General features: G+C 43.9%; 1 long non-coding RNA gene across 1 annotated transcript; it reads right to left on the reverse strand.

Moving 5' to 3' along the window:
- Positions 1 to 375: 375 nt before the first annotated feature.
- Positions 376 to 9,186, reverse strand: LOC146175175 (uncharacterized). The gene is made up of 4 exons (XR_014702132.1): positions 9,034 to 9,186; positions 8,218 to 8,322; positions 3,544 to 3,612; positions 376 to 580 (listed from the first exon to the last, which is right to left on the reverse strand). It is a non-coding gene; the product is annotated as an uncharacterized LOC146175175 (long non-coding RNA).
- Positions 9,187 to 12,412: the final 3,226 nt, after the last annotated feature.

Genomic DNA, 12,412 nt, shown 5'->3' on the forward strand with positions numbered 1-12,412 from the left:
TCTGCAAAATACTGAATTAAACCAACCTTATGCAATTCAACAAACACCGCCCACTTTGCCATTTTATCATCAGTCCCTGTCTGCAGTTCGAAACATCTTCATTGGGCTTACCTCTAAAAATTGTCTACGAAACATATTTGTGAATGTTTCTTACTTCACTGGTTTTGCAGATTATTTCCAGTCTCAAAAGGAATAACAAATACATGTGGTTCTATGACACATACAGTAAATACTTACCTTTCTAGGTAGGTTACAAAAGGGAAGTAATGCAGAAGGTAGGCAGTCTAAACATAAATGAGTGTGTCAACATGGTGTTTTGGCACTGGAGTGTTTATTACTCCAATCATGTGCGTTAATAATGAATGAAAAGGCACATAAGTAGGAATACTTTATTTTGACACAGAAGCTATGGCCAACGTGTGTGTGTTGCCATTACGCTCGTAAGTGAAGTGCAGACTTGTGAGTACACTGTTGAGCCAGTAGCACAGGGAGCAGTCAACTTGGGCCAGGGAATGCCATGCTTTGAAAGGTGGGCAGCTGTTGTGATCTCTCAACTAGTATCAGTCACGTGCAGGATCGGCTGTCACGGGGAGAAAAAACAAAATAATGCAACTCAGAACAATAACAAAACACCCAGAGAAACTCAGAGACGTACCAAATTTAAATAAAAAGATAGCAGGACTGCAGCTAATGCAGCAGCTCATATATTCTAATAGTGGATTTGCATATGGTCACTACACCCTCAAAAAGGAAAGAAGCACAAATGCTGCATTCATGACTCGTCAAAGGAACCAGACAAAAAGAAAAGTGTGCACCCTGTAGCATAGCTCAAGAATGAGAAAAGCCAAAACAATGAAAAGGTTACCCTAAGTATGGCCAGTACTAGTGCTCTCTGCATGCGTGTGACAATGTATCACTGCAGTGCACATGCACAGCAGAAATGGACACCATGGGTGGTAAAGAACTGATATGAAGTTATCAACACTGGCCGCAGACATCAGAACAGACAGCTGATTGTGCTTTGGTATACCGCAAGCGTGCGGGCTTTGGTAGGTTGTGAAGCATATAAATAAACGTTGAGACATCTTGAAAACCATGTGTGCACATTTTCATTTGCTGCTGCATCCAAGAAGTTTCGCTTGCACTGTTCATTAGACGACATGCGTTGCTCTCGGATTGTAGCGTTTGTCGACTACACAGCATGATTCCAGAATTGCGACTGACTCAGCTGTGAACATTTCATTTTTCTAAACTTGTGAAATCCTTCCTATGGGCTGTGAAAAAGAATGAGGACATGTTCCACCGAAACGTAGTCGCTCGCCCTCTATAATGCACATGATGGCAGCGATAAGTCATTTTGTGCCAAACAGTAATTTCCATACAAGTAACAAGAAGTTCTCAAACTATGTGACAGGACCATAGCTATTTACTTTGAGGGTGGCCACAGCAAACGGGCAACAACCACAAGATGGCCAAATCCCTCACCGAACTACAGCACCACAACAGTTGCTACAATGCTAGCATCATAAAACCACTGGCTGTCTTTGATATATGGTCCTCATCACAAATACACCAGTTCATGTTGTTAAGGAGGCTGTCCATGAGCATCATACTTCTCAAAGCAGCTAAAAAATATTGCAAACAGAGACCAACACTTGACTTTAAGTGCAGTAGCAGCACTACTAACATTCAGACACCCTGAAACAGATAAGACAAAAATTCAATTATAAGTTATTTAGCGGTTGAAGATAAAAACCAGGCGATGATCTGTACAGAGTAATGTTTTGCATGTCGTTAACAAGCAAAATGCGACCAAAATTAGGTACATATGCTCCTGTAAGATGAAGTGCTGCACTGGCCTAGCCCAAGCAGTGCGAGTACCTCCAGTCAAAACGCTTTCAAGTGCCATCATCCATGAGATGGTTGCCCAATAGCAATCGGAATTTTCATAATGCAGTGTTCCTTATCTTCGGCCAGCATTTTTCACTCTTCCCAATGGATGCAACCCTCCCCAAAACTCCAAATTGAAGACATCAATTCAGTCATGAAGAATTGTCAATAATGACCTGAACCACAAACCAACTTGGAGAGGTGGAAGCAGGCTCGAGCACTTTGAAGCTATAAAACGGGAGTTTTGAAGCATTCAAATTGTTTTGAAGCACATTTCTAAAGTCAAAAGATTTTATTAGCTGAATTTTTTATACTTGACATAACAAAATAACCTATTTGTCTCCTTTTTATTCAAAGATCAATGCATTGCTGAAAATACAAGACTAACAGCCAAAACATGTACAGATGTTTAAAATAACACAAATGACCTTAGCAACAATTTGGAACAAACTAGCAGAAAATGCAATGCTTGTTTCTATACTTGATGCCCGAACGATAAGTTTGACTAAAAGCATGACTCTTTTAGCTTGAGAAATGTGGACTATACCACTATGATGTGCTCAAGCAGCACTAGACTAGTTCGGAGTTCACATCAATAAGCAGCACATTTCCACTCTCTATCTTGTGCATATAATTTTTTTTTATCCATGCCTGTTCTGATAAAATTTCCAAGGCACTGATCAGTAATAACTTAAGTGAGGATAGACTGCACTCAAGGATAGCCCTTTCCTCCTTCAGATGCCCTACTCCATGGCTTTCTGTCAGTGGCTTCTCATGTTTTCGCTTGAGTGGCACCGGAGCTTCCTTAGTTTTAACATGTTAATGATGGGCCCTCCATGGCTGCCCAACACTTGTGACATTTCTAATGATTGACACCTTCATGGTGTCACACCCATAATACTGTATGTTTTTGTCTGACGTATGTTTGACAAGCTTATTATTAACAAAGAGGTCCAATGAAATAGATCTACGACTGCCAGAAACGAGGCTCATGCTGGTCTGGCTTATGGGATTTAATGTCCCAAAGCAACACAGGCTATGAGAGGCTCATGTTCTTCTATTTAGTAGAAAAGGAAAAAATTGAGGAAAGCATATAATTAACTAATAAAAACAAAATCTGCATTGGTGATGAATGGCAATTAGCAGGGTATCTACTCTCAAATGAGAAATAACTCATTGCAAACTAGGAAAACAAAACAAAAACAAGAAACATGCCACCGTTGAGGTCCAAGACCTCCACATTATGCATTCTATGCTTTACAAACTAGCTACAATAATGGCTGTGCAATCTTTTACTTTCAAGCTATTTATGTTGCATGTATCCCAACATAGACAGCGTTCATCAGTGCTAAACTAAACCACAGCAGCAGACGTGGGAATGCCCTGTAAATACAGCAACAAGGTTAACGACTGGGCGAGTTGGTAATCATTCATTTTAAACCAGCCAAAAGACGAGACACAGAAGCCAGCCTCATCTCGTTCGCTTCTATTCTCTGTCTGGTCTTTTGGCTGGTTTAAAATGAAATACAGCAATTGCCAAGTAGAACATGATGTGGAGCGTGGTGTCTGAAGGGTTGTGTATGAACGAGCCGCGCCGGCGTGGCACGCCACTGCTCGTAGTGTGCCCAACCTCCGACAGGCAGTGAGACTCACGGATTCGGGCAGTACGGCCAGTGTGACTCTTTCGTCTTCCCATGATAACTCTAGACTGTTAGAAATTAGCTGAAAAAAAAAAAAAAAAAAAAAAAAATGTATTAGTTTAGGCCGTTTACAGTCTCCAAACACACCACAAAATGTCAGCTGTATTGCATTTCGCTTCTGCTTAAGGGGGGACATGGCTCTTAAAATTATTTTCCAATTTTTGACCAAATTTGATAAAACATGGCATTCTGATTCAGTTTCTTGCACTGATTTCAAACATGCAACCATTTTTCCAACTGGCCAATTAGTTCAAGAGATAATGAAATTAATTGTTCATAATTTGCAGAAACAATGAAAAAATAACAGCACTACAAAAAATTCACATGGACACTTTGCTCGGTACTAGAAAGAGTAATGAATACAATGTTAGGAGCATTTGTTTTTTTTAACAAATATATGTTATAGCAGTTCAAAGTTTTCAATTTTGCTCTAAATCAGACAGGAAGGCACTCACATTTGGAGCAGTGAATTTTAAACTGCTATAACATCGCTAATATTTGTTATACAAAAGTGCGCATAACATTGTATTTGTTATGCTTTCTAGTACCTAGCAAAGTGTTCATGTTAATTTTTTGTAGTGCGGTTATTTTTTCATTGTTCCCGCAAATTATGAACAATTTAATTTTATCTTTTGAACTAATTGGCCAATTGGAAACATAATTATATATTTGAAATCAGTGCAAGAAACTAAATCAGAATACCAGGTTTTATCAAATTTGTTGAAAAACATAGGAGAAATAGCTTTAAGAGCGACAACGAGACAAACGCGAGAGCTGCCGCTTTCAACTATTGTGACAAGAATTCCCCACCGGAAAGGAACGCGGGGTGTTTGGCCAGACGGCGACAGCAGCCCAGTCGGGCCATCGGGAAACAAAAAGGTTCAAGTGAATCCCGGCGTCTTCCCGCCTGGGTCAGTACCCTCAAGCCGGCCACGCGGTCATCCCCTTCGTCTGGCCGACAGCGCGCAACGGCCCTTGCGACGCAGACGGTGTGGCCCAGACCAAATCCTTGCTAGCCATCTACACTACGCTTCTCCAATTCGTCTTGCCGACGGCGCGCAGTGGCGCGTTCGACATGGTTCGACAAGGAAGTGCCCCCCGACAATGGGACGCAGACAGACGCCGATCGACGCAGGTGTGTGCCAGACTGTGAGACGCCGGCAGTCAGTGAGCTCCTCGTGTGCTGCCCTTTACACTGCCACAGCGGCTTCCTCCTTCCCCACCAAGTCTAAACTTTTGAGGGGGCCCCGAAAAAAAGAGAGAGAGAGAGAAGAAAGTAATCGGACTTCTTGTGAGGAGGCTTTAATATTTAGACACCGCATGCAGCAAAATATAACATTAAAATCTCGAGGAAACGCGCGGCGTCCCCGCCCTGTGGTGTGCGAGAGGCGCTGTTATATCATAGCTATATTTATCACACCGCCACCAGGGCCGGCATGTGTTCTGGCTGCAATGCTCTTCGCTGATTCTGCATGTAGAAGGTCCCCCCCGCCTCCAATTTCCCCTTTCGAGAAAGATGGCGCCGTTGCAGCAGCAAGACTGTATCTGTGGCTGAGGCGTACCGAGTGTTGAACAGCAACTTTGGAAAAGGCCAAACCTCATAAAGCGTTCAGACGTTGGCCCTTCCCAGTGGTTTGTATGAGGTTTCCAGTTCCTAGTCTCCAGTGGTATACAAAACTGATCATATGCGGAAGCACCTTAACGCAGACCAGACTGTCTGTGCTCGCTGATAGCTTAAACAGCCTCATCCAGCGCTACTCTAATTTATTAGGCGAATGCCACGCTGCACCACACTACAGTAACCCGCAGATGGCATTTTACGCTTTAAAACATGCAAGAGCGGTGTCTGACTGCTGCTCTTCAGTCACAGAGGGGAGTAATTTCATATATTCGTTTGAATCGTTCAATGTGGCCGGCGCACGTCTAATTGTTTACGACATTAATTGACTCATTTAAACAATGCTCATTCAAGATTTATCTTATTTCAACGTCAAGGAGATTTCTAAACTCTATCAAGCCTTTGCGGCTATTTCTGTTATGATATGTTCCAATCAACCACTAAAAATGAAAACCATATCTACGTTTGGTTTTGAATTTTTTCACAACGAAAAAAAAACAAAAAAAAAAAGTGTACATGACATCAAAAAAACAAAAGAGCTATGTCTGGAGTAATGGTCCCCAACCGGCTCAAGGTATGAGGATGCTGTAGCACAGGCGTTCGGATCACTTCGGCCACATGGAGTTCTTCAATGAAACTCATCTATAAGCATATGCCTGCCATGCTTTCAGCTCAGACCGAAATGCTGTCTCCCAATTAGGATCAGACTAGGGCATCCCAGCTCAGTACTCGAGAGCTTTTAATGACTAAGCCACCGCGGTGCTGTAATAAGCAAATAAATAAGCTATGAAGACTAAACCTTTTTCTCGGAGCGTACCATAGTTATTTCATCAGTTTCGTTGCTGCGATGCCGCGGATGTGTATTTTACTCTGACAAAGTGACTATAAATCTGACATCGGCTCTCTGTGTACAAGCCCGAATCCGGCTCGGGCCCGCATGTTTAAGTCCACCCCGGGTCCAGCAAAAATGTTCATGAGTCGGCCCAGACGACCCGTGGGCTGAGCCGCACCCGGCTTTTGGGCCGGCCCATGCCCACGCAGTGTCGTGTGAAGCACGTGCTACCTTCACCTGACACTTCTACACAAGGTTTGACTATCCTCTATTTTTTCGGTTCCTGGGGCTGCCTTTCAGTGGGTCGCTTTCTACTTTTCGAAGTCTGAAAGGTAGGCAAGGCCAGCAGAGAATATCGTGGGGATCGCTTCCTTTGCTAGCAACGAGCAACGCTTTGTAGCACATGCCCATTTAACTCTGTCATCCATGTTTTGGACACAAACCTGGGCTCCAAATGCCCCTCACAAACAGTGACTGTATAGCTCGGTCCTATCTTGGTATGCCGGCCGCCATAGCTGAAGCTGTTCGACATCTTTTCGCACCGAAAAAAGCTGACATTTTTCATTGCAGAATACGTAGCCTGTATCGCAGTGCAGAACAATGTACGTTTTTTCCACATTACATTACAACTTAGAATATACCATGATCGAAGAAAGGCGTGGAGCGGGGACGTCAGCGAAAGTTGAGAACTGACTGCCATTTCTTGCGGCAACCAGCGAACCCGCGGCCACCAACAGTCAACGAAGTCTCTCAGCAGCCTACAGAAATCAGCGCATCGGTATCGCCACTTACTGTTTGGTGCTCACGCACTTCTATTCTAACACCATGATGCGGAGGTTGTGGGTCCGGGCCGACCAGAGGCATATGGTAGTTTTTTGCTTGACAATTACTTCAGACAAACTCATTATGAAATATCCATTGACAGCCACGCCATTATGGGCATAGAGCAGCGGTCTCAAACTCATATTGCTACGGGGGCCGCATTGACAAAGCCTTTTCTCTCATGACCCAGGAGCCAGAAAACAAAGTAAACGATAAAATGAACAAAAATAAGCATAACTTCTTTTTTCCAGACCAAGCCCTTCCATTATTGCAAAAGAAAAGCAACGTGTGCTCCTTTCCGCTTGAATGCCGGACAAAAGCAGTTTCAGGATCACTCGGAGAGAGGTACTGAAATGACATACCTGTTAATAAATACTACACTTATAATCCTCAGCAAGAAAAAAAAAAGCACACTTCGAAATAAAAGAAAAGGCAGGATGCCAGGCTTCTTGCTTTTGAAGGCATAGTGATGTCAAATGAAAGTTCATGCAGATTAAGTGGTCAACGCCTTATCAAAAATGAACGCGTACTAACTGGGTACTAAGTCTAAGCTTATTTTAGTTCGAAATTAAGGCTGGTGGTAATGCTTTCAAAACGTCGGCTAAAAATTGAGCTGGGCAGACTGCATCACGCAGCTTCGTTGGGCGTGCTCCAAGACCCCTGGCATAAAAGGATCATCTCTGATGAGCGGAAAGAGACTGCCCGGCGCAGCTACGCCAGAAGATGCAGGAGATGACAAAGCAAGTGAGTGCGAGGGCGTGCTCACAATTCTTGCTGCTACAGTGAGCCTCATTTGCTAGGTTGCTTTGATTAATGTGAAGCAACCCTGCCACAATCGGCTGGTAGGCACATCGGTGCCCGGAGAAGCTGTCACTGTTTTTAGCTGCTCAACGGCCCTGATAGTAACCAAATAAATAAATAAATTAAGTTCTTGCAGCAACTTTGTCACACGCACAAAAAAGCGACACAACCAATCTGTGTAGGAATACCATTCGTTAAAGAAGGCAGCTTTGCTAGTTTCTCACAGCGAATTGAGAAGACAATATAGTGTAGTTTGATCTTCCATCTCGTGCAAACATTTCTTAGTCTCTTAGTCTGAATCAATGTTCTTAGTCTGAATCAACTGTTACATTGCACACTGTTTGCGATGCATTAATTGCAGCTGAGAAAGAAAGGCTGCGAACTACAAGCTGGACACCGCAGCTGCAGGAAGCTGCAGGGATGCTTGCTTATTCGAATCCTTCATGCACTCTATGCAAACTGGTGACCTGTGCCATGTTCCCTATGTAAAAGTTAAAACAAATGACCAGTGCCGGTGGCACAGCAATTGTTTTGAAATTAAGTACAGGGCTCACCTTGTGGCGTTGGAGCATATGCTGCCTCCGCCTTTCCTAGTTCAGCCTCAGCCTCAGCAGCCAGCAAGCCCATGCTAGACTCCAAAACACACATCAGGAAGGTCCCTGCGTACAAATATTAGACGTCAGCTTATAAGCGATGTTTACACACACAAAAAAAATTAAGACAAGTACAAGGCGAAATCGCTTACCTCACCGTAATTAGAAAGTGGCCCTGCATACACTTGACAGTGCGCAGTCATAAAATGAGGTATGAAATCATTATTCTACACCGCGTCATTACAATGCGGGTCACACAAAGGGTCACGTCGCACAAATGGTTAGTACGTCGTGGTGCACCGAAACAAAAGCTTCCCACACAGGCCTGTGTGATCCTCGCCTTTCCTGCTTCTACGCGTTGATTTGTCATGTCCTAGTATCTCCTTAAGTCCCTCCATCAGCTCAAAGACGTTACAATCATTAAATATTCATCCAGACCGCTGAGGAAAGTTCACCCAAGTTTCCCGCCATTTTTAGGCGCACGCAAGACTGGTAGTCAGGCGTGTTTTACATGACTGATACTTTCGTGCGGTTGGCCTAATAAACGGTATTTATCCGCATGTTCCTTGGTGTCGAACTACGTTGAGCTTTCGATTGAAACTTTCTATAATACACCTTTGGGCCGTTCGGGCCCACTGCCGGCCAAGCAGGCTCAATGGTCGTCAACAGAACATTCGGGCGCAGGGAAGTTGAAAAATGTAGAGTTCCAGACAGCGGGCAATGACTCAATACATGCATACTGAAATATCTAAAAAATAGAAAAAATTGCTTACGTACCGTACAACACGAGAGCTCACGGCTGGCACGGCGACGCAGCTGACGCAGCTCCCACGGCTCCGACGACCAGCCATTCTGCTACTAAAAACAACCACCTACCCAACAAACAATAGCCGGACGTGACGTTTTTTTTAAACCGGATAAGACGTCATGGGTTGCAGCAAGCATTTTGCTCCTGCAACCCGGTTGCAGGAAGCATTTCGCTGCTGCAACTGGGTCGCAGCAGACGGCGCCATTTTTAACAGCAGTTTATTAATATTAATTGTGCATTTTGAGTCAAGACAAGCCGAAGCCATATATGATATGTAAACACCTGAACTTGCAGAGAGCCGGCTCCGTGAACTGCGCATGCGCGCCCAGGACCAAAGTGGAAAGGAGGATATGTTGCTCTTCTGGACGGATGTGACGTCAAATAGCTTTTAGTGCTTGTTTTTTTCTAGAAGTAAGCCTCAAACCCAGATGTTCACTGAGCCGCCCAAAGTATGGCCCAAAGGAAGGCTGGCGCGCTTTTCAGACAACGAGCATTTGCGCTTGGCGAGCCTTAGGCACCCTAGGTTGTCTTTCATGCGTCGGTCTGCTGCAGTTTGCGGGCCATCATCCCGGTAGATGCAAACTCGGTGAAATGCGGATTCAGTTCGTGGATTATAGCCTTAAATTCAAGGGCGCAGCCCTCGGTGCAATCCTACTGACTGCGGTGAGTCGTACATACATGCCCGCGAACTCTAAGTAAAGTATTTGTCGTCTTTCTGCCATCGCCTTCCTTGCAGCTTCTTTAACGAGATTTTGCACGGCAGCGCAAGCATGCGTTATCCTCAATTATTGACGTGGCGCTATCGCGCGACAGTCTCCGGGCGAAGGCGTAAGAAGACGAGACTGCGTAATGGCGTCCACGATCTCCTTTCATTGCACTTGGAACAACTTCCAGTCCTGAGTATTGGGACATATGAGGCGACTAAAAGATAACGTAAAACTATTTCTGAGTTCGCTTATATTTGTTTGGGCAGTATAAGGCATTTTTGCGTGCGCCAGCGTGAACGCGCTGGTTTATAATCGGGGTTTTATTGCCTTCCTCGCAGCTTCAACCGATGGAGCGGCTCGGCCCATAGAAAATGTCTGGCTTCTTTCGGGAAACTGTTGGAAGGTAAGTGGCACTCATCTGTACAGACCATACGTGGTAGTGCTGCAATACATGAGTAATATCTGCGCACTGCTAAAAGGGGGGTTGCTGGCCAGCTGAGAGATAGCTTAAACGTAAGTAGGCCCTGTGCGGACTGAGCCTCGAAGTGCAACAAGCCTACTGCACAGCATGAAATGGCTACAAAAGTATGGTTATATACATGACCGAATTCATGTGCTTATTTTCTCAGACCTTCCACTGTCAAGTACTCCCACTTATTTCGGTGTATGCAGCAATGAGGGTGACTTCATTACTCCTCAGCTAGCATAGGTTCATGCCTGTGACAATATCTGTCCTTTTACTGCCGAAATAACTGCATTGGTGGAACTCACTGAGCTTGTTTATATAGATTTAACACTTTGGATGCATGTTGCTACTGCAGAGTTCCCTAATATATATATCTTTTGCCTGCTCCAACATAAATAGTTGGCAGTGCTTGGCTTCAAGCTGCTGCCAAGGCCATTGACAGCTTATTTGAAAAGAGAGCAATAATTAATCTGAGCTAGCATGTTTTGTGGGAGAGTGAGGCACCATTGCGAGTACCTCGTAATCCTGTCAAAGAGCTTGGCAGTTGCTGCTATAAGCACTCTCCATTGCAGTTCCATGCAAGCCGCAGCATATTGGGCACTTACTGCATAAGTGATTTAACTTAGATTCTCTTTGTTGCTATTTCAGTGCTTTGTAAGTGTGCTAAATATTTGTATTTGTGCTAGCATTGACAGCCAGTCTCATTACTACCTTTTTCCTTCTGCAGCAAGCACTCTCACTTGCTTTACTCGAACCAAATTCTATTGTGAGTGAGTTTGCTGAATTTATGCAAAGTAAATGTAATTGCAGTATTGCTCTCATTTATTTACATCTGCAGAGGCAACGAATTCTTGGTGGCGACGAACGAGTTCCCTCCGCCAGTTCGATTACACCGCCACCTCAGTAGTGCAGTGAGCTGCGACTGGGGTGACCAAATGGATACTCTCACTGCTTCCACAGGTTTAGAGCGTGCTCCCAGTTAAGTTTAAAACACCTTGCTTGCAATGTATTTAATCCTGTTGTGTAATATTGTCACCCTTGCTGATATGCTATTATTTGAAAATCATTCTGGGTGGTTTGGAACACATGATTTGCAGTGGGGGGAGGTGGGAAGCACAAATGTGTGACTGCAATTTTTTGCCAGTCTAGCTTCTAGCCTTGCGAATTAAAGTAACAGATTAATACCTGAACAGGCCTGACATTTATTGGAGAGTTTGTCATATAGAAGGAAACTTGATCCCTTGTGGAGGTAACACAGCTGTGGTTCTCCGAGAAAATGTTATCCGTGTGTGATGGTGTCTAAAACATGGCATTGTCTTAGGTAACATGGCATGGAATCGGCCACTTCTTGTACTCTCTTGACAGCATCTATTGTACTATGTGCTAGGTGATATGCCTTCAGGAATAAGAGTAGATGGAGAATACCTCAGTAATCTGCAATTTGCTGATGACGTTGCCCTGAAGCAGTCAGGATGACGGGCAGTAATGTGAGCAGGTTGTACGTCATGCTGGTCATGGAGGAAGTAAAAAAGCCTTAGAAGCAATGCAACGGGGGAAATCGGCTGGTATGGATAGGCAACTGCAGATCTTTGAAGAGTGGTAGGGAGATTGTGCTAGAAAAACTGCTTGCTTTTTATTTATTTATTTTATTTCAAGATACTGCAGACCAGTATTCCGGTCCTAGCAGGAGTGGCATACATATATACAGCGCACAAGAAACACAATAAATCATACGAAGCACCGACAAAACTAACAAACAGAGGCAATGTAATGACATGAAATGTGTTGACCAACAGCCGGAGAGAAAAAGAAAAAAAAAAAGGGAAAACATGAAAAACCTTTGTGCGACATCAAAGTAACAATACATGTCCTAAAAAACTCCGACCCTACTGTCAACCAAACAGATGTTGCTGTAGAGCCTGGTCAAAGTCTGGAGACTGAATTAAGCTTTCTGGGAGAGTGTTCCATTCAGAAATTGTCCTTGGATAAAAACTATGCATAAAGGATTTAGATTTTGCATAAATTGGCTGCAGTGAGTGACTGTGGTGATGACGTGTCCGTCTAGTGTTGGGAACTTTCACACACGGTGGAGGACTGAGGTTTATTTGGTTGTTTAAAATTTTATACAAAAAGAGTAAAAGAGTCATTTTCCTGCGAGTTTCTAGGAGCGGAATG

The sequence above is a fragment of the Amblyomma maculatum genome, chromosome 11, assembly GCF_055883805.1.
Source record: "Amblyomma maculatum isolate TAMU_Amacu chromosome 11, ASM5588380v1, whole genome shotgun sequence".
In the NCBI taxonomy this organism is placed as follows: Eukaryota; Metazoa; Arthropoda; class Arachnida; order Ixodida; family Ixodidae; genus Amblyomma; species Amblyomma maculatum.